General features: G+C 36.3%; 2 long non-coding RNA genes across 2 annotated transcripts; both read left to right on the top strand.

The window, feature by feature from the left end:
• The first annotated feature begins 1,111 nt into the window (after positions 1-1,111).
• Positions 1,112-16,051, top strand: LOC147524530 (uncharacterized). Its single transcript, XR_015196997.1, has 6 exons — positions 1,112-1,196; positions 1,279-1,503; positions 13,242-13,325; positions 13,404-13,512; positions 13,707-13,808; positions 15,159-16,051. It is a non-coding gene; the product is annotated as an uncharacterized LOC147524530 (long non-coding RNA).
• Positions 16,052-25,208: 9,157 nt separating this feature from the next.
• Positions 25,209-26,784, top strand: LOC147524529 (uncharacterized). Its single transcript, XR_015196995.1, has 6 exons — positions 25,209-25,379; positions 25,797-25,871; positions 26,048-26,128; positions 26,226-26,259; positions 26,373-26,476; positions 26,567-26,784. It is a non-coding gene; the product is annotated as an uncharacterized LOC147524529 (long non-coding RNA).
• Positions 26,785-27,479: the final 695 nt, after the last annotated feature.

Here is a 27,479-nt window from a genome sequence, read left to right as displayed (position 1 = left end):
ACTATGCCTAATTTTGCAGATGCTTATTTTCAATACTCATTTTTTCTTCGATAATATTATTTTAAATACTCATGAGTTATCATACTATGAATTAGTTTATATTGTTAAATTATTAAAAATAAAATAAAATTACATATATTATTTAATTTCCGCGTCGTAGTTTTTTGAGATATAGTTGAGTCGCCGCCCGCGTCCGTGCAACATAGGTGAGCTCAAAGTCAATTAGGTCAAGTCTAAAAAGGCCTCAGTAGTTGGAAATTATTTCTGTGCCATTTTCGTCTACTTTTATAGCTCTGATTGGGGCAAGGCCGGGTCCATTGAAAATCTGATTCCAAGCTGGTCGTTTTGAAATAAAGTAGGCCCAATTCTGAGGGCCGAGTCCAAAGATACGGCCTGTTGAAGTTCTGTTGACTTTTCTATCTTTTTTCTACCCGGATTGACTTTGACTTCCCAGCTTTGACTGGATTTGAAAAAGGCTTTTCTCCATGATTCTTGGGCTTTAAATGTATAACTTTCTTGACAATCATCTTGACTCGTTTTCCATGCAAAAGTGGTGTTTTTAGTCATCTAATCAACTTCAAGTCCTAAAATACACAAAAATACGTAAACAGTACTAACTCTCATTTATTATAAATATAATTGGCTTAAGTATAGTACTATTAAAGGGTAAACTACACTTTTGGGTGCTTATTACGGGGCCTTAAGCTTTAACAAAAGAAAGAAAAACAAAAAATTATATAGGCAAAAAACAAATTTTGTTATTTATTTTGAAAGTAGGGGAAATGAAACAATAACCACAACTTATTGTTTGTTTTTGTTTGTTTTTGTTTTTTGTTGACTTGGGCTTAAATTAGTTTTGTCAATGTGTCTACGTAATGTTTGGGTTTTATTGCTTTAATATGTATTTTGGATACGGGCTTTATTAGAATTACATATATAGTGGGTGGAGAATTAGAGTCTTTTTTTTTTTGTCAATAAGTGGGGTCCTAGGCAGTTGCGTAAGTTGGCATAGCCCCATAGCCGGCCCTGTCCCTAGGGCCCATATACACAAATGACTAGGCATTTAAAGTTGTCGTTATGCAGTTTACAAATTATGGAAATTGAGTAAGCCCCTAACAAAGACTCCAGCTTATCCACTGTGTTCAAATTCCATGCCACTATCATACCTCCTGAGAAGCCTGAGAGCCCCATAGCAGGTACAAATTCCCATTCCCAACCATCCCTCCATAATTGTGCACTTCTTAAAGTTTCCTCTTCTGACATCTTCGTTTCTTGCAGTAGTACAATACCCACTTTGGAGATTGCAATGAGTTTCCTTACACTTCCTTGTGCAGCGTCACCTCACAGACAACGGGCGTTCCATGTTACTAGCTTAATCATTAAAGAGCTCTTCCCTCCCATCAATATCATCATTAGCATGGGCGTGGTCTTGGATATCCCTCTCACTGGAAACGAATGAGATTTGTCTGAAACAAGATACATGAAGATGATGACTCCATTACTGTGAGTCACTTTCTTTTACAGTTTTAGTCATTAACCACTAGAGGCAAGAGCGAAAGTTTTACGGGCAAACTATTCTAGGCAGATCGATGAAATTTTTTCCAAAGCATTGTAAGGAACTCGGAAAATGAACATAACAGTACCACTAGCGCAGATTCTTTTTGCTCTGTGCATAAAGTCCACAAAGTCCACAATTCGTTTTCAATGTTTTCACTTTCTACATTTGTTCTTGGAGACCTCTTGTACGTTCTTGAGTCATGACTAGTGTACAACTTTCTATACGGCTCAGCCGTTCAGAGGTGCTACTTCGGCAGATTAAATCCAAGCCCAACAGATTAAGACCGACTTCGGACTAGATTGGATCGAGTTGAATATTTATTGGGTTGGTGTGAGGTGTCCAACCATTCTAAATTCCTTTCCACTTTCGGAAAACAAATTAAAGCCTTAGCTGCCATGTGTATCCTAATTCAGAACACCAAAAATTTGAATAACGAGAGTGATGATTTTCAGCAAAGACAATTTAATTCATTAACATAACCTATAATTTGAGGATTAAAAAGAAATGCGTTTTAAATTGCCTACGACTGAAGTTTTAAGATTATCGAAAACCTGATGATCAATAACAATTCATCACGAAGGTAGGGAACTGCAGTTTTGAATTGCTCTATAATCAATTTCAGCATAACGAGTGTGAAGGATTAAATGGTACCAGCTGGTTTTCCATACCCATCTGTCTTGACGGAGGGATTTTAGTGGTATCCCAGAGAACATGTTATTGAGGGTTCGGTGTTGCTTTGCATTTAAGCATGATGGCATTAGAACATTTAGCAGCAGTACCATATACAATCTGCATCTGTAGTTTGTGTAACTCGAAAATATGCTGCCCACAATGCAATAAGGACAAGCATCTAAATAGTAGTTTCGATACTATGTGTTGGAGTTATCCCTCACCTCACATGAGGAAGAAGGAGAAAAGAAGTACTATTCGTGTGAAGAAGCACGCACTCAGATTGATCGTGACCAAGGCGCGCCCGCACCCTTGCCGTGAAAAAGAAGATAGTTTCTTTTTCAACATCTCACGAAACAAAGTTACTGGACATTTGGTTTTGAGGAAAATAAGAGAGAGCCGCGATGCCCGATTTTGCCTTTGAAGAGAGGCCTTCAAGGCCATGTTCTAATCTCGTCAGTTTCTATTTTCTACAGTAACCGCAAGATTGCAGTTTACTATAAAAATAGAAACAAGGTTTTGGAAAACCTAAGTCTTGAAAAGAAACCCAATTTTGAGAGAAACCAAAATTGAGAAAAAACCCTTGCAAAGAGAAAAGCTTGTAAGGAAAAATGAGTGATCTAGTAAGGTGGAAAGACTTGAGAGGAGTGATTGTAATATTTCTTCCCATACTTATAAAAGGATTAGCTCTTGTAAAAGTACGCATAATTGGTCGAACCAGATTACATCTTGGGTTGTGGCATGCTTTACTTTTTTTGTATTATTATTACTTGTTTGTGATAGTTGTTGATTGGTTGGAAGGTTGGGTTTGTTGTTGGTTGTAGTCAAAGTTTAGATATTTTGTTTGGAGTAGTAGTATGTCCAATTGCAAGTTATCTTAGTAGGGGATCAATTGGTATCGTTGTCCCCAACAAGTGATATCAGAGCCAGGTTGGATTAAGCCTAACAAGGTTGTTATCCAAACCTTGCCCAAAAAGTGTTTGACAAAATTTCTGAGAGAAGGTTTGAGTTGAAATAGCTTGTAGAGATGGACCATTCTGTAAACACTCGCATGACTAGTATGAATAGAGCTAACTACACTATTTGGAAAGCCAAGATAGAAGACTTGCTCTATTACAAGGACTTGGCACAACCTATTGAGAATGGAAGAGTAAAACCAGATGCAATAGTGGCGGGCGAGTGGAGCAAGCTTGATAGAAAAGCAATTTGGTACATTCGACAGTGGATTGACGACAGTGTCTTCCACCATGTATCCCAAAAGACTACCGTTTTTTGCTTGTGGAAGAAACTCGAACACCTCTATGAGAGGAAGTCGGCCGGAAACAAAGTGTTGCTCATTAAGAAGTTTGCTAACACGAAGTACAGACAAGGTTCTTCAATGTCTGAGCATCTTAATGAAGTACAGAATACCATCAATTTGTTGCACTTGATGAAGATTAATATGAGTGACAAAGTTGAGGCTTTGTTCCTATTAAACTCTCTACCCGACAATTGGGAGATGTTAGCAATTTCTCTTAACGGAGCTGCTAAGGATGGAATCATTTCCATGGAGATGGCTACCGGGGCATTGTTGAATGAGGAGACAAGAAGGGATTCACGAAGCAGCTCCTCTTACTCAGAGATCCTTGTCACAGAGAAGCGGGGGAGAGGTAAGAGCAGAAAACCATCTCATTTTAGAGGTGATGACAGAAGCAAATCTAGGGGTGAAGCTATAACTCCTAAGGCAAAAAGACAATGTTACTATTATGCCACCAAGGGTCACTTTAGGTATGAGTGCAGAACACTGAAGAGGGATGAGAAGAATAACTGTGTACATGAAGACATGGTAAAGATAAACGAAAACATAGGCCGAGATACTACCGCACTAATAGACGATGATCTAGTGGGAATTGTGTCAGATTGTGGTGAGTGTTATGTTAGTACCTCATGCCAGGATACAGAGTGGGTGATAGCTATAGGAGCATCATATCACGTCACACCGCACAGGGGATTATTCACTACCTACAACTGTAGTGAATTTGGTGAGGTAAAGATGGGTAACAGTGGAGTCTCAAAGATTATAGGAATTGGAGATGTTCATGTAGAAACCAATGTCGGCTACACCTTGACACTCAAGGATGTAAGACGTGTCCCTGACATTCGGCTAAGCCTAATTTTCGTTGGGAAGTTAAATGTTGATGGCTTTCAAAACTCGTTTGGTAACGGGGTATGGAAACTGAGCAAATGTTCCATTGTAGTAGCCAAAGGGAAGAAAACTTGTTTGCTTTACAAGACATAAGCTAGTTTGTGTAAAGCAGAGTTAAATGCGGCACAAGAAGAAGCTTCCTCCAAACTGTGGCATAAGAGATTGTGTTATATGGGAGAAAAAAGCATGGAAGTTCTTGCCAAGCAAAAGGCCTTGCCAAACATCAAAAGTACACATTTAAATAGATGTATTCATTGTTTGGTAGGAAAGTAACACAGGGTGTCTTTCCAAAGAGTCCCCTTTCACAGAAAGGGCAATGTCCTTGAGCTTGTACACACAGATTTATATGGGCCTATGAAAGTGAAGTATCATGGGGGAGCTAGCTTTGTACTTCTTGACTTTCATTGATGATGCGTTAAGAAAGATATGGGCATATAGTCTGAAGACCAAGGATGACGTACTTGGCATGTTTAAGATTTTCCATAGCATGGTGGAAAGAGAGACAGGGAAGCCTTTGAAGTGTATTCGCTCAGATAATAGGGGTGAGTACATTGGGCCATTTGAAGAGTCATGGGATTCATCATGAGCAGACCGTTCCCAAGACACCGCAACACAATGGTATAGCAGAGAGGATGAATCATACCATTGTAGGGAGGATAAGATGCATGTTGTCTTACTCTAAGTTACCTAGAAGTTACTGGGTATAAGCAATGCGTACAGCCGTGCATGTGATCAACCTATCGCCTTCGAAGCCTCTGAATAGTGATTATCCAGAGAGAGTATGGTTAGGCAGAGATATTGATTATGGATACTTGAGGGTATTTCGATGCAGAGCATTTGTTCATATTCCAAAGGATGAGAGATCCAAGCTTGATGACAAAGCTAAGCAGTGTATTTTTTTGGGTTATGGGGATAAGAAGTTTGGCTACAAACTTGATGATCTGATTAACAAGAAGGTAATCCGAAGTCAAGATGTTGTATTCCTGGAAGACCAAACCATAGCAGACTTAAAAGATGGTGAGAAGCTAGAAGCTTTCACTAATGATCTTGTTGATTCAGAACCAGAAGTTCCTATTGTGGAACGTGCAGAAGGCATTGAGAATGCAGAGAACAATGGGTTTGAAGCTCATGATGATGATCCTATTGCTCATGATGGAATAGAACCTATTGATATAGAAGATGCAGATGAAGTGTATGAACCACTACCTGAGCAAGCAGAAGTGCATCCTCTTGAGGCACAAGAAAATAGGGCAAAGAGGTCCGACAGAGAGAGACAAGCTTCAACCAGGTATCCACCACATACGTATATTTTACTATCTGATAGTGGAGAACCTATGTACTATCAAGATACTCTTGAAGGTACAAACAAAGAGAAGTGGTTGAAGGCCAAGCATGATGAGATGGATTCTTTGCATAAGAATCACACTTATGACTTAGTTAAGAAACCGAAAGGAAAAAAAGTTCTTAAGAATAAGTGGATCTACAAAGTCAAGCATGAGGAGAATAATCCACATCCAAGGCACAAAGCTCGCCTTGTTATGAAGGGATTTGGTCAAAAGAAAGGTATTGACTTTGATGAAATTTTCTCTCATGTAGTTAAGATGACTTCTATCAGGGTGGTATTGGGTCTGATCGCAAGTATGAACCTAGAGGTTGAACAACTAGATGTCAAGATAGCTTTTCTTCATGGAGACCTTGAAGAAGATGTCTATATGGACCAGCCAGAGGGGTTTGAGGTCAATGGCAAGGAGCACCTAGCTAGTATGCAAGCTGATAAAGAGTTTGTATGGGTTGAAGCAGGCACCGAGACAGTGGTACATAAAGTTTGATTCCTTTATAGTGAAACATGGCTACATGAAGTCCGCTTTCGATCATTGTGTGTTTGTTCAAAAATTTCCAGATGGGGATTTCATAGTGCTTTTATTGTATGTGGTTGATATGTTGATAGTTGGCCAGAACATCAACAAGATATCCAAGCTGAAGAAAGACTTGAGTAAGTCCTTTGAGATGAAGGATTTGGGCCAAGCAAAGCAGATACTTGGTATGCGGATCACTCGTGACAGAAAGAGTGGGAAGTTGTGGCTTTCTCAAAAGTTGTGGCTACATTTAGAAGGTATTGAAAAGATTCAACATGGATCAAGCGAAGCCAGTCAGTTATCCTTTTGGTGGCCAGTTCCACATGACCAAAGATATGTGTCCAAAAGGTGGGCATGAGCAGAGTTAAATGGAAAAGATTCCTTATGCATTTGCAGTGGGTAGCTTAACGTATGCAATGGTGTGTACAAGACTGGATATTGCTTTCGCCATTGGTGTTGCAAACCATTTTCTGTCAAATCAGGGGAAAAAGCATTAGGAAGATGTTAAGTGGATATTGAGATATCTCAAGGGCACTTCCAAGGTGTGTCTATGTTTTGGTGGAAGTAAAACCTTGCTTGAAGGCTACACTTATGCAGACATGGCAGGTGATGTTGACTATATGAAGTCCACCTCCGCTTATCTGTTTATTTTTACAGGGGGAGCAGTTTCTTGGCAATCTAAGTTGCAAAAGTGTGTTTCCCTCTTCACTACAGAAGCCGAGTATATTGCAGCCACTGAGTGTTGCAAAGATATGATATAGATGAAGAGGTTCTTCGATGAACTAGGGCTAAAGCATAAACAGTTTGTAGTTCTATGTGACAGTCAAAACGCCATCCATTTGAGCAAGAATCTGAGTTTTCATTCTAGATCTAAGCATATACGTGTGCGTTATCATTGGATTAAAAATTTCTCGAAGACAAGCATTTGTGAATTGAGAAGATCTATACCGACAAGAATGGGTCGGATATGATGACCAAAGTCTTATCGAAAGGTAAGTTTGATGTTTGTTGTGCTACCGTTGGAATGGTAGCACACTCCTCCTGTTGATTTGGGAATGCATGGAGGTATCCACCCTCACTGTTTGGGAGAAGGAGATTGTTGGAGTTATCCCTCACATGAGGAAGAAGGAGAAAAGAAGTATTGTTCGTGTGAAAAAGTTTGGTCGTGCACGCACTCTGATTCGTCGGGACCAAGGCGCGCCCGCGCCCTTGCCGTGAAAAAGAAGATAGTTTTTTTTTCAGCATCTCACGAAACAAAGTTACTGGACATTTGGTTTTGAGGAAAATAAGCGAGACGCCACGCCGATTTTGATTTTTCTTTATTGAGATACCCGCTCATGTCTAAACTCGTCAGTTTCTATTTCCTATAGTAACCGCAAGATTGCAGTTTACTATAAAAATATAAACAAGGTTTTGGAAAACCTAAGTCTTGAAAAGAAACCCAATTTTGAGAGAACCCAAAATTGAGAGAAAACCCTTGCAAAGAGAAAAGTTCGTAAGGATAGAGGAGTGATCTAGTAAGGTGGAAAGACTTGAGAGGAGTGATTGTAATCTTCCTTCCCATACTTATAAAAGGATTAGCTCATGTGGAAGTAGGCATCATTGGCCAAACCACATTACATCTTGTGTTGTGGTATGCTTTACTTTCTTTGCATTATTATTACTTATTTGTGATAGTTGTTGATTGCTTGGAAGGCTGGATTTAGTGTTGGTTGTAGTCAAAGTTTAGATTTTTTGTTTGGAATGGTAGTTTGTCCAATTGCAAGTTATCTTAGTAGGAGATCGATTGGTATCGTTGTGATGGACAGTGTACATTATAATATTATTATCACCCGATTGATAGAGAGTTTACATTTCAATCATCCTGATCTAAAGATATTTGTAGTAGGCTACTAGTAAACCAGCCAAAAAGGGGTATTCCGGATTAAATAATTCTAGCATACACGGTTATAAAATGCATGTCCAAAAATTAGTCTTCCTCTCCATATTTCTAAGGCTCTAATAGATTTGAATGTCAGTATGGAACAATCATCAAACACGAACACCAGGGTTATTCATATTGATAAGTTCGTTCCTGATCGAAATGTCTTTTAAATGCTAGAGGTTCTGAATGTTTTAGATCAATCACATACCTTTGGTTTGAGGAAGCATTTAAATTGCTTCAATTTGTTCAATCAAAGTGAAGAGAATGTTATAAGTTTTCTAAGGGTTCACCAAAATGGCATGAACAAGGTTAAATCTCTTTTTCATTCCAAGAGTAAGATATTATGTGAAACTAGCCTCTTTGTACGTGTCTCCGCCACGTTAACAATTCCTTATTTTATTTTATTTTTCATTAATTTATGGACATGAAACTACTATTTTACTCTTGTAAAAAGACAAAATAAAACAAATAAAACAAAAAATAGCATGAACTGTAATATTCGTGTTTGGCAAGGAGTAAAATCGGCAAAAAAATTAATGGCGTGATGAATTTACTGTTGAAGCTCTCGTTTTTTTTATAGGAGTTAGATTAATTTGAACCTTTTAAAATGAATAGTAGCACTGTTGGCTCTAGAAGGTACATCTCCAGTTGATTTGATGCGAACACATTCAGCTCCCTTCAACAACACAATATCCACCTCAGTAAACTGCTTTAGATTCACATATGGACCTATAGCTTCCTCAACTACATCAACAGGCCAAACTTGTCAATGAAAAACCACCACAGTCCACAAACAATGAGCAACATCCTTAAAGTATGGCTTCTGCCTTAAGAAGGTCGGAGATACATTCGTCAAGCATGGTCTACATTTTTTTTCCATAGAGCATTTCCATAATCAAGATACGGAGTAAATCAGCAGAGAAGAAAAACTAGATTGCTACATGTCTGGATAAAGTTCTATGTGGTTCGACATGTAGCAAAAACATTTTATATATTCCGGATCATTCCTGCAGGTTATTATGCAATCTTTAACCCATAAAAAAGGGGTAAATAATATAAATAATATGGCCGGACTGAGTTGAATACCGTGGTATTTTCAGCATATACAGTGGTAGGTTTGCAAATATCAACAAATTGGAGCTGAGGGTAGAGAAAGAAGAGGAGGAAGAGAAACACTCGTTTACTATTGATAGATCCAGTGATTATTGATAACAGTGATTAAAAATATAGAGCCTATTGTTTTTATTCCTCCTTTATGCTTTATGTATTAGGTTGAATTCTATAGTAGAGGATGATCTAATGTTAACTTATGAAAAGTTATAATACAAATGGGGATCTGCAAAAGTCCAGCATCTTTTCAAAAAAAAAACTACTAATCAAGATTATGTACCATCATTGAGACATGTACGAGCTATGCAAGTAAAACTTACACCAAAAGGAAAATGTAGCAGAAAATAGAGGTGGAATAACGTGTAAAGTGTTACAATGGTCATGCTAAATTACTATTGGGAATATCCTGGTGAGTTATCCCATCAAAGACCATTAATACTGAGTAGTTGAGAGTATTCTCAGTGAAACACGTCAGCCCCCTTTACACGTCACCCTCCGTAGAAAAAAAGTCAAATCCACGCTTTTTTCAATTGTTCGTAAAAAAAACCCCAAAAAACATAAAGTCCAAAATAAAAACCTCTCTCCTCTTATCTCCATTCTTAAACAAAAGGAAACTTGAAAATTTAGAGCTCTCCAAATTAGTACCTCAGAAACCCTTGATTTCAAATTAAAGTATTTCCAGCAGTTGATTAGTGCAGTCAATTTCTGTAAATTATATAATATCCTTCAATTCACTGTTCTCCATTTATTACTATCAGTTTGACCAGTTCTAAATCAGAAACCCTTGGACTACTTTTTAATTCATGTACCTCATCGCGTAACTTTTGTTCCCTCTCTTTAGATTCCTTTAACAAGTCTCTTAAATGATCCAACTCAATAAACAAATCACGAGAAGCTGTAGAAGACTTATTAGTCTTTTGAGAATCTAGCACATGGGGATAAACTTGGGCTGGATTACCCGAACATGGTAAGTCACCAAGAATCGTTCTTTTAACGCGAGACGGGTTGAGAACAATGGGATGGTTTTTTTGAATGTTGGAAATACTAGAGCTGCAAAGTGGTGGTTTTTTTGATAGAGCTATTGATTGTTGCTGTTTTGTTTTTTTCTCAGCTGAAAATCCTTTAACTATGTGTGATCCCCAAGTTGATGCTGATTTTAGTCTCGACGCATTACCGCCCCCGTTGCTGTTTGATTTAACATTACTAAACCTGAAAGTTATTACCTAGTTTTGATCAGAAAAATTGCAGGAGAATTTACTATTAGATGAGAATGAGAATCTTAAAATTTTAGATTTTGGATCGTCCGTTTTACCGGAACAGCTTCGTTTATCAGATTGAAGTTCATTTGCCATCAGCTTCTTCACTAACGGGAAGATATTTATCTATTCTTTGAGAATGAGTGGTTGGTTTTCTGTCATCGGGCAAGTTTTAGCCCTGTCGTCGGTGGTGACGATGGTGTTCTTGGGTTATAAATGTGAGGCCAAATGTGAGTTCAAAGCTATCTCCAACTTTGGTGACTCTAATTCTGATAATTGTAGAATTTGTTTTGATGACTTTCTTCGTAGAGATATGGTTAGTGTTGCATGTGGTCATTTGTTTTGTAAGTTGTGTTGGAAGGGATACATTACTATTTCAATTAATGATGGCCCTGGATGTTTAACAATGAGATGCCCTGAGATTAAGTGTGTTGCTGCTGTGGACGACGAGTTGGTGAATCAATTAGTTTCTAATGAAGAGCAGTGGAAGTACTTGCGTTTCCTGCTTCGATCATATGTTGAAGTTAAAAAAAGAATTAAGTGGTGCCCATCTCCGGATTGTGACAATGCGGTGGAGTTTGTGGGTGGGAGTTATGATGTTTCCTGCAATTGCAAACACAACTTTTGCTGAACTGACCTATCGACCCCGCTGCTGCTACTACTGAAAAAGACGCCAAGGCTCTTCAATTCATTCAAGAAATTACCAAAAATGCTGATTCAATTCAAGAGAAGGTGTTGGCCCAAATTTTGACCCAGAACGCTCACACTGAGTTTCTCGGAAGATACAAATTGGGAGGAGCAATTGACCGCAATACCTTTAAGTCAAAGATCCCCTATGATCACTTATGAGGATCTTCAGCCAGATATCCTACGAATTGCTAATGGCGATCGATCTCCTATCCTCTCCTCTCACCCTATCTCTGAGTTCCTCACCAGGTGAGTTTGTATGTAGTTCATTTTATTATAACGATCATCAATATATGACTTAGAATTTGGAATGGTAATATGCACCCTATCTAAACGACGTTAGTACTGATCGATCAATCTTAAGAAAAAGGAAAAAAAAAAGACATAATATATATGTACGACAAATGCGCAGTACTGAATCACTCGATCAGTCAAGATTCAATAACGTACACGGCCCTCAATGCAAACCTTTGCTCACTTTAATTGCTTCCTAAGTTAGGTTTCTAAGCTAAATATGTGCTTGGATCATGCCTTGAGGTTTTGGCTTCCTCAGTTTGCAGTTAACCCCTTGCAGATTGTGTAGGGTGAGATGTGCTAATGGTTGCAATGTCATTTCCTAGAATAATTGAATGACGTGAATAGTTTTACTAACATAAACGTGCTTCCCGAGAGTCCTTATGACAAGAATATAACTATTAGTTATTAAACTATTAGTGCATATGAATTTTTATGAACTTATAGTTATAGTTATATTGTTGAAGTTCTAATTAGAGATATTATCTTAGGAGTGATAGAAAGGCAACTTATTCATTGTTAGAGATCTTCCTTTCTCTGGCCTAAGTTAGGCCATAACTAACTAATCTAAGACTTTCTAAAGTGTAAACCTATCATATTTAGGATTGATATTAATTTTTTGCTCACTCAAATAGTTTACCAATTTGGTGCCGTCCTTTTATTCAGGACAATTGATTTAACCCCGGTTACACGTCAAGTTCACTAAGCTGAGAAGCATTAGTACCTTCTTTTTGAACTGAGTTTTTTGTTGTCTCGGTATAGATTAACTCAAGCTAATTTGAATGTTACAAGCTAATACATTGGTTACAAATACCGAAATTTGTAGTTTTAAAAAAAATTAGATAGAAGTAATGCCGGGAATAATGGTTGAGTTTCAAAAAAAAAGAAAAGAAAGACAAAGTCATGCAACCAAGATTTCGTTAAGGATTCATCTACATTTCGTTACGAGATCCAAGATTTGTTTACTATAAACTTGGGATTTTTATTAAACCATATCAAACCCTGTTTATCTATTATGTATTGGCTGGAGATATTTGGACCTGTTTTGATAATCGTGAAAACTATAGTTTCAAACTATCTTTTGACTGGATTGTCTTTTTTTCATTTTGAGGGATCTCTCTTACTTTCTCTCGCTCTCTCTCCCTAAGTACCTTAAGTTTAATGGATACTTGATTATAGCATGTTAAGATATTATGTAGTAACCTACTGGTCGATTTTGGAAGGTTGGACCCAAGGTCTTGGGTTCGGTTCCCACCTTCACCGGGGAAAAAGTGGAAGACAGGGATTTGAGAATGAAGTCCTAAATATAGATAAGATAAAGAGTAAGTAGTGACCGGAGATACTAGGATCCTATTTGATGATTGTGAAAGCAATTTTAAGCCTTCTAGATTTCACCGTCTTCTCACACTGAATAATGCAAGTTCAAGGTTTTCTGTTTTTCCTTTTTTATTTCTGGGTTCCGACATTGGCCAATAGTTTGAGCTATATATGGGAATCATCAAATGACACCTCGAAGTCTCTGGACTGTTTAGTTATGTATTGGTAACCAGGGGTAGACATTTTAATAGTGTACAGTTGGCGCTCTTATTAGTCTTATATTTCCCATATTGTTTCTACATTCAATTTTCTCTGAGATATGCCAGTCTAGTCACTGGTGGTTATGTTATGTTTGTTGATGCTGTGTGCAACCTTTGCGTTTCAGGTTGAACATCAATGTCATCGAAATCTACTAGCAATTTCAGCTGGTATTAAACAGAAAGAAAATGTTGACACCATTGTTTAGAAGGTATTTCTTTAATCAGCGTGCTGGATATTTAAAGCAAAAGATTTTTCATATAATCTCAAAAATTTCAGTTCTTTTCAGAAAATTTCACTTTTATTCTATTCCACTATGATTGCAATGTGGACGGGTGGAAAGATCTTGAATGGAGTAACAAGGCCATACATATCGTTGCTCATAACCAAACAAAATGGTAAAACTCCAACTCATCTGTAGTACTCCTTGGGGAGATGAATATGAAAGGTTCAGGGCATTATGCAATTAGCATTATGCCCAAACCATTTTGATTAATGGTCAACTTAATAGAACAATAAACCCTGATCTTGCATACTATGTTTCTTTACCAGGTGATTCGCCCTAATCTTGCATACTATGTTTCTTTACCAGGTGATTCGTAAAGCGGTTTCTTCACCCTGATGTAGTCTCCATCTATGATTACATATTTATATGGGCAGAAGATCTGGGAGTCGAGAACTTTCACCCTGGGAGGTACATATTAAAAGTTTGGAATATTTTCAATGTGATATTGAAACATTTTCTTATCCTAAAGTTTTCTGTCATTAGATCTCTTTGTCAAATACATGTGTTTTAAAGTAGTATATGGGTTTAATATACAACCAACTCCATTGTATTTGAAAGTTCAGTGAGAATTCTCAACTCAATAAAAAGAGAATTACCTCTATGCCTTGGCCATTTGAAGAGATCCAATGCCTTGAAATGTGGTGAACTTCTTGAAACGAATTCATTGTCGGAGAGGTATGATATAGTGGAAATTCAATTGAAGATTTTTGGACAAGATAAATCTATTTTATTTGTTAAATAACTTTGATAAAAGGACGCCTCACAATGTATAGAGGAACTAATATCATGATGTAAATTATACAATTTTTTAGTACATTTTAGACGCTTAGCTAGAAAACTAATGCCTTCTTAGGGAAGGAATAAAATTGTCTCGAGGTGTAAGAGTTATTTAACTGTTCTGGCATTCGTTGAGACGGTTAAGTAACTGGATTAAACAATGAGATATCTATATTGTTATGATTTTCAGGTTATGACAGGATTTAAGTTTATGAAATGTTGAAAATACAGAGGAGACTCTGTCGAAATTTTTGTAAGATTATATTATCTTTGTTTAGTTGGTCCGATCACGTCCCGAGTTTCATAATGACTGGAGATGCCACGTGTCTTTGGTAATCAGTCATTATAAAATTTGGGGCGTGACATAGTTAATGGCAGATGACATGCACTTTGGTATTGTCTTAATATAGTAAAATATATAAGTAGGAAGCTAGGAGTTACATGATTCATCATGGGTTAGGGGGTAACAAATCAAGCAATAGCTAGACTTGCTAGCAATGTTTTTGAGTCTGGTTGATGATGCTATTTTGAACTTTGCCCCTCCACTGAATGTATAGTGGAAAAAACTCTCTGGGGTATTTATGATACAAGTCATTGAATGCAGCTAACAAGGTGTTCCTCTCTACCTATATTTTGGTACATTTAACGTCCAAAGTTCCTATATGTTTTGGTGATGAAGTATGTTGGCTACTGATGATGCATGATGATGATAATATATCGAGCAGGTGTGTGCACTTGCTTAGCATTGTTCCTAGATTATTCACGTTTTTATGTTATATTATATTCTAACATTGTATAGGCAATCTCTTCAACTTGTAGTTTTCTCACATGGATTTTTACGGTTATATGTACATGTTGTGTGGTAGTGTTGAACTTGCTTCTTTATAAAAGAGATGTGAAGATTGATGTGCATTGTTGGTAGTGACTCAATGGTATATAGATCTACAATGAATTTTTTTAATTGCTTTGTTTTTCTAATAGGTCTATTTGAAGAAAATTTGAATGTGGGGGATTTTATCGTAGTTGTCTTTTTTCAAAGTCAATTGCTTTGGTTGGTTGGTTCGAAGTGGGAATCAACCAAGGATTTGGCATGTTAGAGATACTCTGTAATTGATCGATTTCCCTTCAAAATGGAGAGAAGTTGAAACCTAATATAGGTGGTATTGGCCACTGATTGCTGCAAGACATGACATTGAAGGACACTTCAAGTTTCTTTGGTAGTACTGAAGCCAACAAGCCAACAATTGCGGAACACATTCAACTATAAAGAAAGAAGTGAAATAAACACATTGTTTGGGAAAAATAAAATACATAGTAGAAAACATTCTTATATTAGTTAGTTTAAATTGGTACTCGCCTCTTGATATTGTTGTGTTAAGGTTGTAGTATTATTCTTTTATATTAATATATGTATCTATCAGGGAACATTTGTATAGGTTTATCTTAGTTTTGTTTGTAAAATATTTTTGCTACGTTTTGGTATACATTTCACATATTCTATTACTATCTTGAAAAACAACGCATTAAAACCAAACAAGAGAATGAAGAACCAAATGCCAAGAAATAATGTCTAGGAATTCAGGTAATTTACTCATTCAATAATGGTCTTAAATAAAATATTGAAATAATAAATAACTGATGCTTAAAATTATTCTTATTGCAGGACAGATTGCGATTGGCTCATCAATGGACTCCTGACATAAATAACGAAGCGCCAAAAAATTTACATTACAGACATACACAAAAAATGCTCAAGTTATATGTTGAAAGTTACTTTTATTAAATATTTTTGTTATTCCAAGGGATAATATACCTACATTAAACTCACTCTTCGGTCATTGTTTTTCATTTAAACTATTTGTGATGAAGCTTACTGCAACAAACACACTTTGTTAATTGTCTTTGGGTTATTTAGGGATTGGTCCTACTTATTTAGGGGTATTTAGGGATAGATCCTAAAATTATCGATTATTAGGCTTTAGTCCTACTTTTATCGATTGACCTTGAGTCAACTCAGTTGACCGTGGTCAACCCATTTTATAATAATATAATTTTTGTTTTTTATAAAAATGGCCAAACTACCCTTTCTTTCTTCTCAAACTTTTCTTCTTCTTCTCAATTGACCCATTAATTAATCAATGATTCTTGAACCCACTAGCAAACAAAGCAGCCAAAAGATTTTGAAAAGTGATTATCAAAGCTTTGCACTCTCGCGTTCGAGAAAGACGTTGATTGGAGTAGAGTGTATCCAAAACGAGAATCTAGTGCAAGCATCAAAATGCTTATTTTTCTTTTGCTGGGTGGCTTGTTCTCTCCAGTTGTCAAGTGTTTTGGAGTGGTGCCTTCTACATTCCGATGTCTATTTGTGATGCCATTGACAGCATGTTCAGCAAGTTTCTATGGAGTGGTGCATCGCTGTCCAACAAGATGCATAGCATAAGTTGGAAAAGACATATGTTGCCCAGTCTCTGAGGGAGGTCTTAATATCCGCGAATCGAGAATGGGGCGGCATGGGCGGTTAAAAGCAATTACGGTTCATTGCTTTGGGACATTCTTCTCCTTGGACAAGATGGATCAAGAGTTGCTATCCGAAAGACAATTCGATATGGACTGCATAAGTGAAACCGGACACTCGAAGCTTTGGAAAAGGATAAAAAATCCGAGATATTGCATTTCGGCACATTCTCCACTTAATTGGGGATGGAAACCGCGCAAACTATGGTCGGACCCGTGGCATCCGCTCGGTATCCTTCTCAATCATTTTGGAAATAGACCGAGAAAAATATCAGCCCCAATCACGAATGATAGCTCTCTTTATTTCAGGTCCCAATTGGTCTCCCCACATGCGTTACTTCTAGAGATCTTATGGAGATTTTGACTCAAGAAGTCAATGAGAAAAGAATTTGATTCTCCAGTAGGTCAAGGACAAGTCCACAATGGAAGAAAGAAAGGGCCCTTCAAAGCGTGACAAACAAATGCTGTAAATGATATGGCCCAGAATGCCGATCAATGATTGCTTTCAAGCCAGAGGCGAGGGACAACAACCAGTGCCCGGGGATGATGGTTTTGGGTGTTGAAGTTGGGTTGCTATTTTTGTTCTCTTTTGGATTGGATTGCTAAAATTTGATTCTGACTCATCGTATACCGCAAGTAGTCTTCTATGTCTTTGTTGTTGTCGCACTTCGATTTGGATTGGATTGGATTGATGTTTTCATTTTCATTTCACTCTTTGAATTTGATGTTTGAAGGTTTATCATTGATTAATTAATGGGTCAATTGAGAAGAAGAAAGAAAGGGTAGTTTGGCCATTTTCATAAAAAACAAAAATTATATTATTATAAAATGGGTTGACTACGGTCAACTGAGTTGACTCAAGGTCAATCGATAAAAGTAGGACTAAAGCCTAATAATCAATAATTTTAGGACCTATCCCTAAATACCCCTAAATAATTAGGACCAATCCCTAAATACAACATATGTTGGTAGTCAATTTCACTGGAGTCTTTTAGTCAGCTGTTCAACGAACATATCATATTCTATGTTGGCTATATTTCCATGGTGGTTATAGAAACATTCTTACAGTGGTGTTGTTTTACCTATATTCTTTGAATTTATTGTGTTCAGCTCATTGTCTCATATTCTGCTACATGCTTTCTTTCAGTATGATTTACTGATTATTGAGTAGCTTGTTTAACTTGGTTGTTGAAGCTCAACCTTTTAGCTAATGTTGCACATTGTTTGATGGTCATCTGATTTTGAGTTTAATGCTTTAAACCTGGGTGAATCTGTGGACTCGGTAAATGTATCTATCGTTGAATCCTCTGGAATAGGCTCTGGGCAGAATGTCATGTTGCTAGAACTAGCAACATTTGAACAATAATTGATGGGATCAGTACAACTCCTAATCTTTAGGTCTAGAGAAAACCCGTGACACAAGCATTCGCTAGAAAGTGCTGCTTGGTCCCATACTAAAACCCTTTCAAAAAAAATTCAAAAAACATAAATCCTTCAAACAAACTATATATACATATATTATAAGCAATGAATCATTAGCTATTAATATACATATATTATTTATTCAAGTAGACTTTAGGCTTTTGAGTCATTAGCTATCTATGTAGCAAGTCCGACCATAGGCCGGATCAAATGGCTAGTATAGAAAAAGGGTCGGCGGTATTTACACCCGAATTGAGAATTGATGTGATTTGCACCTCTTTAGGACAAAAGGGTACATCAATAATGGTTATTTCCTTATTATCGAAAAAAAATAAAATAAATAATAATCGTTATTTCCTCTCTATCTTTTTACACCCCCACATGCCCAATAGTTCCACGTCAGTGAGTTGCCACGAGATCTCACATTTCACGACATCGGGTTGCTGCGAGATCCCACATTCCATGACAGTGAGTTGTCGTAAAGGATTTTTTTTTGTTATTTTTTTTTACTTCAAATTTTAAACACACACAGGATACGGATACCTCATATTCTTATTTAGAACTTCTTCATACACTCCAACAACAACATCAAACCCATGAAAAAAAAATGTACAATCAAGATAGTCTTACTTTCTCGCGGCAATTTTTTTCATACGCTCTAAGAAAAATTTGTGATCAACTTGATGAAGAAGAGTTTCAGTAATTAATACAAGCAAAGACTTCATTGTGGTGAACACAACTATCTCACGGCAACTGACTTTTTTTTACGGTGGCTATCAAAAAAAATGTAAAAGAAAAAAGGACTCACAACAACAACCTTCCATGGATTTGCCATCTCGCGATAACTCTTTGTTGTAGGCATTATCTTTTTGCAGCAACTTTTTGCCGTGGATGATTTTTTATATGGTTAATGGAGGGGTGCCAATACCTTGAAATTTGTCAAAGAGGTGTCAATCCCATAAAGTGTGGTGTAAATACAGCGACCCAAGGTAGTGATGTACTTTATTAACTCAAACTCTCAAAGTAGTTGGTCTATTGGTATATATTTTGAAATCCAAGTTGGATGTGGAGGCTGGACAATTTGATTGCAACCCATTGTAACTCCTTTTGATGCAAATTACAGATTAAGGAAAAGTAACAGTGATGTTGTATCTCAAGTGCAATACGCAAGTATTATTATTTATTGGCTGCTTGATGTACATAATAATTGTTCAAGGCAAGATATTGCTTACTAAGTAAGCAGAGTGAGTAGATACACAAGTAACTTAACCTTGGTCATGGTCATTAGGATGTTTTAACAAACAAAAGTATTAAGATACTTAAAACACACCATTGACTATGGGATACATTATAACAAATATCTGCCAGTGTTATAAGGTTTTACTGATGCTAATTGGATATCTGATTGTGAAGAAACGAAATCAACAAGTGGATACGTTTTCACCTTGGGAGGAGCAGTAGTAGCTTGGAAATCCTCAAAACAGACTTGCATTGCAAGGTCCACCGTCCTCTGTGGAATCTAAATTCATAGCATTGGATAAAAGTGCAGAAGAATCAAAATGGCCTCGAAATTTCTTAGAGGATATTCCATTATGGCATAAATATGTTACGTCCCTTTGCATATATTTAGATAGTCTAGCTGCTACAACAATAGCTAAAAACAATGTATACAATGGGAAGTCAAGACATATCAGATGCATGCATAATACCGTACCATTAAGCAATTCCTTTCTAATGGAGCTATTACTTTGAACTATGTAAAGTCAAAGGGAAATCTTGTGGATCCTCTAACCAAATGTTACCAAGATATATAGTAAGTTGTATTTACATCGAGGGGAATGGGGATTAAGCCTATTCAATGAATCATTCTGACAAAAACCTAACCTAGTTGAAGGAGATCCCAAGATCTAGGTTCAATAGGCAAACTGGTAGGGATATATTCAAAGTGTTGTTAAGCACTTAAGCACACTTTTCCTTTTCCTATATGCCAATGGTAAGTAATTACATTTAATGATGCATATATCTTGATTAAGAGGAGTATAGCAGGATACTCAATAAATAAATATCACCTATATGAGAGAAGAAGTGTGGTTGCTTTTATGAGAATGAGAAGACTAAGTACTCTAAAGCTCTCATGAATATAGAAATTGATCAAGATCAATATGAACACAACCATACGTATGAACCTAAATGGTATCAGATGAGTGGAGTGTGATGCATATTGTCTTGGTTTACACTAACGATTGGACAGTTCAAGACTTAGTTCACTGATCCACCAAGTAAACACGATATACATTCACTGGGGTAAGTTCAAGTACGTCCAACAGACACCTCAATCTCCCGATACAACACTAATCTACCATGAACATAACTTTCTATTTTTGTTGTCGTGCATTGTCTTTCTATTCATGTGGGGGATTGTTGGAAATATCTTTGTGAATAGAAAGTGGTCCCATATATTAAAAAATGATGTATTTTACCAATTCAAAAAAGTTGATCTAGTACTACATATTTTGAAACCTAAGTTGGATGTGGAGGGTTCAAACCATCTCCTTAGCAAATAGACATAGGAATATATTAAATATTATATGATCTATAATTGGGCGTTGAGCTTGACATGTGGGAGTAAGTTTTTGAAGTTCGTTTTGACATTTTTTGTCTCTAGAAAATTCGAATTTCATTTGCCAGTCATTAAAAAAGTTACTTGCGGTTACTTCTTTTCTACTAGTCATAAAACCTCTTCAAACATTGTCTTGGAAAGACACATGCTTGAAGAGACAAAGTGACTCTTTGAACAGACATGATGACTATTTGAAGGGACACTTCATTTTTATTTATACCCTTGTCATTGTCATTTCAAAAGACTTGAAAATCAACATCTTTTCTCCTTATTGATTTTTCTGAAGTTTTCATTGAGAGTATACAAATCCATTAAAAAGTTTGCTAGGACTTCAAATTGTTGTGCTACATTTGGAATTACCGATTGTTATGTCCTGGGAAGACTACGCTTGAAGAACTGTACGTATAAGCACTCTACAGGGGTGAAATTTGTCTTTAGGACATTGCTTTGCAATTCTCAATCAACATTCTCTCAATTCGCTCAATTCTATTATCAATAAAGTTTTATTACTTTGTGTTATTTTCCATATTGTTGAAAGTGTGTTTCCACACAAAATTAGTGGAAATTACCTTTGTTAGTTCGCCACTGAAAAATTTGCACTCCAAAATATCAGCATCTTCCAAGCTAAACCCGGCTAGAAACTTAGTGACAGGTTAGTCATAGCGAATACATTCACTAACGAAATTAATCAACAAAACAGGCAGTGCAGAAGGTGCAGAAGGAAATAATAACGGTTCCATAACCACCATGACCATAAGACAACCATGAAAAACATGTTTTCAGAACTTAAAAAGGAACTCTAACCAAAAGAAGGGTTAAAATTCGAGAAAGCATAAATTACCATTATAATATATACAAATTACTAAGATGTTCGTATTACTCATGAGCAAATTGAACGCATGAAACAGAAAAGTTACACAAGTAAACTACATTAACTTCTTGCTAATATACTAAGATTCTTGGTTGAAAAGAGGTTGCCCGGCCCATGGAATATGGGGCTATACCAATCATCCTCTTTCATCACGAAAAGGCTACAGGTTTCCTTCGAGGGGTCATAATTAGGGTTGTCAATGAGTTTCCATAATCCAATAATTGACCCAAACCAAACTGATAAAAAACGGTTTGGGTTTTGGAAATTTAGTTTGCCCTCCACCTAACCAAAACCGAACCGAACCGAATCGATAAGATATTGGTTTTGTTTTGGGTTTGCTCTCCACCGAACCGATATGAACCCGAACCGATAAGATGAAATTTTAATAATATTTATGATTAATTTTGTATAGGTTTTATCAATTGTGTGTCTAAAATTAATTGATTTGATTTAGGATTTAATTGATTTTATAGTTTTCGGTTCGTTTTGGGATGAAATATAATCTTATCGGTTTGGTTTCAGGTACCCAATTATCTTATCAGTTTGGTTTTGGATTTTCCATAATTCGACCCAAACTGATCCATTAACAGCCCTACTCATAATATCCCAGATCATTCCTTCCATACTGCAGTAGAAGTTCACCATTTTGTAACTTTATCACAAAAGAAGTATCTGAAGTCGACAAATATTGTCTTACTTCTAGGCTGAAAAAGTATTCCTTTGCTTAAGAACCCTGCAATCCATTGTCTTTCATCACCCATGCCTTGTGCCCTTGTAATATGTGTGATCCAATGCTCTCTGGCAGAAAGGACAGAGGCTTCCTTCTATTACTCCCAACGATATTCGTATACAGTGTCCCAAACAAATTATGTCTGAGCTGACTAAAGGAGGAAGTTCAACAATGGTCATCCTATGTAGCCATATTGAAAGCAACAATGGTCAAGGGTTCACCACTTCCATATGAGGTCCAGTGAAGATGTTTATTCATAAAGCATGCCATATGGATGTCTAATGGTCTCATTTGGAACACCATTTTCTATCCTTCTCCACTGGTTTGAACCCAAAGTAAACACCTCATTCATAGGGGAAACAGATGACTTTATACTCATTAGTAGTAGAATCAAAGCCAAAAGCGGACACTCAAATAGGTTCCAGTTCACATGCTCTTGGTAGAACAATGTGCTCTCCCGTAATGGGATTACAGAGTTGATGGGATTTGTCAAAATTAAGCCATGGCCCGATTATTTTACTCCTAAAAAATTTCGTGTTTACTCTTTCTCTTTATCCAATTTTACTCAAAAATTCAGCCCGCTTGTATCAAGATCATGAACATTATCATAGAGTGGGGTGCACCCAAGTGAGCATTGATGCCCGTATATTCATGTGTATAACACGTGGCAGATGCCCTAGTTAAAAAATGTATATCTATAATTCAAAATAGCCCAATTTTTTAAGAGGGCTTAAGTGGTGGTCTTGATTTTCTCAGAATCTATATAGTTAGAGTTTCCTAATGTCTATTAAATTCTTAATCAGTTTTTTAGCAATATCCTTGAATTCAGGAGAAAATCTAAGTAGACAACTTAAGGAAGCAGTTAATTGGCGTATTAAACTTAAAATTTTCTTCCACAAAACTATACATGTTTCCGTTTAAGGAGTTCTCTTTTATTCCCAAAATCTTTCCACACTGTATTGAATAACGAACATGAGAAATCATTAATTGTGTGGATGTATTTCCTCCAAGATGAGCTTCTTTTATTTTTGGTTCGTAATACAAAATAGCTCAGTTTTTTAAGAGGGCTTCAGTGGCTGTCTTGATTATCTCGAGATCTGTATAGTTAGAGTTTCCTTATGTCTATTAAATTCTTAATCATATTTTTAACAATATCTTTGAATTTAGGAGAGAATCTAGGTAGACAACTTAAGGAAGCAATTTAATTGGTGTATTAAACTTAAGATTTTCATCCATAAAACTATAGATGTTTTCGTTAAAGGACTTCTCTTTGATTCCAAAAATCTTTCCACACTGTATTGAAGAAAGGACATGAGAAATCATTAATTGTGTGGATGTATTTCCTTTAAGATGAGCTTCTTTTCTGGTTTGTATTCCCTAAGCATCTAAACCAATGTACTTTTTGGTCAAGTTAGGTTGTAAACCTGTTCATAGTGATTATGGGAACGTGAAGGTCCCACCAGAGAAGTAGGAACTCTACATTGAGACCTCTCTTACACTATGAATGCCCAAACACATATTATGATTTTTGGAGTATCTAAAACCATAAGCTACATTCAATTTATTGTGAAGACAGTAGAAGCATATATAGTTTTTCTTTTTTATTGTAATCTTTCCTGTTTGTCATTACTGGTGCCAAGCAATGAATATGATCATGAGAAATCATTGATTGCAAGGATTTAGTCCTCCAAAATGAGCCTATTTTTGGTTTGTATTCCCTAAGCATCAAAACCAACATTACTAAAATCTTATTTGTTTGAGATCCAAACGAATATGGATTGTTACCTGTTTGTTTGAACAAAATCCTGGGCACATGTTCCCAAACCTTAATTCATTATCTGGTGTTTGTTTGATCCGAGGGATCTATGGAGGAATTAAACACTTTCAATCGGTGTGCTCTCCAAATTTAAATTCATGAAAAAAGATCATCAAATCAGATTGTTAAATATAGATATGGTTCTGGATTGTTGCCGATCATTACTCACATTTGTAAATGCTATAACATATCTCTACACTATATGATAGCCGGATCTTTAGGAGGAAAATTTCTCAACCGAATTGTGTATTTGTAATCTCTTTATTTTATGATTTTAGAACCACATTCTTTAATTATTCTAATCAGCTCCCTCCTTTTTAAACAATTTATCAAAAACTCTCTATTGAAATTAGAATTAGTTTCATATTATTTAAAATAATTTAGAAAATCTCATTTACGTCACTCAAATTATATTCAACCCCTCCTAATGTTTTTATATTATTTTTTAGATTATAATTAGAATTCAAAAAATCATACTATCAGAGAGATGTTAGAGCGACATGTTTAAAGATTTGAAAAAACACCGATGCGTAGCACGGTTCGCATACTCGTATATATATATATAGTATAGTTAATATAGGTGCCGACTAGGAAAATCAGCAAAATCTTTGGGTGATGATACCAGAGGTCTGGGGCTCGAACCCCGCCAACATAAAAGAGATATACTAATCTCATTTAAAACAGGCTTACCAATAAAAAAAAAAGATATAATTAATTAACTCTTTAAGCTCATTAAGTCCTAGCAAAATCGAAAATACATAATCTAGTGCATGCCAATAGGTAATTTCATGTTTTCGGAGGCATGAGTTAAGAAAGCAGTTTAATCAAAGACCATTAATACTGAGTAGTGGAAAATGCTCCCAGTGACCCACGTCAGCCCCTTTTTTTTCTCTGAGACTAACACATCAGATTTTTCATAAAAAAATGAATTCTACGCACTTTTTTGCCGATTTCAATTGTTCGTAACCCAAAATAGATAAAAACCCAAAATAGATAAAAACCTCTTTCTATATTTTTTTTTCAATTATACAAAACACTCGGGACTCTCAAAAAAAAAAATCATCTCTTCAAACTCTCTCTCTTATTCATCTCTTCTTCCAAAATTAAACGAGGTCAAAACGTATCATCTTTCTCTCAATTCATTTTCCGGTACTTCTTCTCCTCATCTCAAATCCAAATTGCTTTGTTGGTAGAAAAAAGGAAACAAGATCGACGAATCCTCCAATTGGGTAACTCCTTTTTACTTTTTTTTTATTCTTCTTTTTCTATAACCCCTTTTCAAAGAGATTTTATTATTTATTATTTATTTTCATTCATCACTCCCCCCTCCAAAATAGCTATGGAGATCTGGTAACTTATTTTCCTTCCCCTTTAAATTTAAATTATTTTCATGCCGTTTATTATTAGTTACATTTATTTAGGGTTCGTATTGGGGTATTGGATTTATATGGTTAATTAATAAAGTTTAATATAGTAGCTGGAATAAATTTGATATTCGGAGGTTTTGGTGTGATTTAGATGAATAGATATTTTGGGTTGAGAAAACAAATAGATAAAAAGGTTTGTATTGCACTGTACTAAGATAGGAACGTTGCGTGTTGTTTACTAGCTTTAGTATCAATGTCTAATTTTCTCGGTGTTTCTAGGTTTAACAATTTGATTGGATGCCCTTTCAACTATATTTGAAATATGTCGTCAAGCATGATTACTGGAGAGCGAAGGTACACATTGTTTTCTTTTCTTTCTAGGCCATTTATTTATGCACCTTATACTTTATTACTCTAGCATTTACGAGCCTTATTCCGGTTGCCTTGCTTGATGTCCTAGGCGCTTGATTACACTTCCACTAACAGTGCGACTTGAAGTTTAAAATATTTCATTTTGTTGTCATCTTTAGGTGGGCTTCGGCTTGAAAAGGAGGTATGACTTCTTTGGGAAAGATTACCGTACCAAAACCCATTAATTTACCAAGCCTAAGGTAATTTGTTTTTCTTATGGAATTTCCTTATTGCATCATACACTTAATCATTTTGTGTTGTATTAATTGTGTGTGCTTCTGGTCTTCTAATTTCAAGGGTTGAGAATCATGGTCTGAATGGCGAACCAAAGGTAGAGAGTAGAGACTACTTTAACAATTGTTTCTCATGATGTAAAATACTATAGGTTCTGATCTTTTATATGAGATGATTTTCTATGCATAACATGAATGTACTTGGTTGCAGCTTGGTCTAAAACTCTCTAACTCAGAGAAGTTATTAAAACTTTCTGACAAATTGACGAAAGACGGAATGAGGATACTAATGTGGTTTCGTTCTATACAGATGTGGTACTTGACGTATATTTCATGTCTATTAGTTCTTTTGGGATTTCAACATCTATAACAGCTTGAAACATATTCTCATTCACTGCCTTGCAGGAACAAACTCAGCTCTTCGATCAGCAATCCTACCATCAAGCTCGACACAAATCCCCTCCACCCTTTTATGCCTGTTCTTAAGAATGTGTGCCAACTGAGAAATTGAATGATTCAGGGACTCATTTTCTCAAACCAGCACCATTGACTATTTGTCTTCAATGCTCCAAAAATCAAGCCCACAACCTCTTGGTACTCTATTCCCAAGTGCTCAAACAAGACAACCACCCATGAGTTGTTCCTCTTGACAGTTGACACTGCTTCAAGACAACTGCTATCCTCGACATAAGATCGATTTGTTGCTTGCTGCCTCACCTTTGCACTCATGTAATTATATTGTTTAAGCACCACTTGAAGGTAGCACAAATTTGGGGAAGGTGCGGGTTAACTCTTTGTCATAGAGCATTTACTGCAACAGCGAACCCGTTCAGAATCACATTAACATCACTATTGGTCTGTTCTTAAAATGCACACAGGATCAATAAGAAGCTCTTCCAAGCAGGCATCAATATCAGATGCCCCCAAGTTCATAAGGACGTTTCCAATTGTTTCCGTCACCATGCGTCGGTCTGAAAATTAGTTCCTACAGGCTTAAGTATCTGTATGCAGCTTAGAAATAAATAGCAATGTTAAGCCTACTGAAGGTCTACTATGGCAACCCAACTCAAGATTTTACAATTTGTTTGGATTAGAGTTTGTTTGCAAGAGAATCCATTTAAAAGCTTTATACTTCTTTTCTATAGTGGATGAAGGCAAACCTGCGCACACCCAATTTTTGGTGAAGTTTACTATAGTTGTACTTGCTCACAAAGGAGCTACATGGGCTTGGTATCACGCATCTGCTACTGTCATTTTCCAACATAACCCAGTTGTATTTGAGTTTCATTTAGCAATAAAGTTTTCAATTATCAAAAAG

This window comes from Coptis chinensis, chromosome 1 (assembly GCF_015680905.1).
Source record: "Coptis chinensis isolate HL-2020 chromosome 1, ASM1568090v1, whole genome shotgun sequence".
Classification (NCBI taxonomy): domain Eukaryota; kingdom Viridiplantae; phylum Streptophyta; class Magnoliopsida; order Ranunculales; family Ranunculaceae; genus Coptis; species Coptis chinensis.
This window is presented reverse-complemented; position numbering and strand designations above follow the sequence as displayed.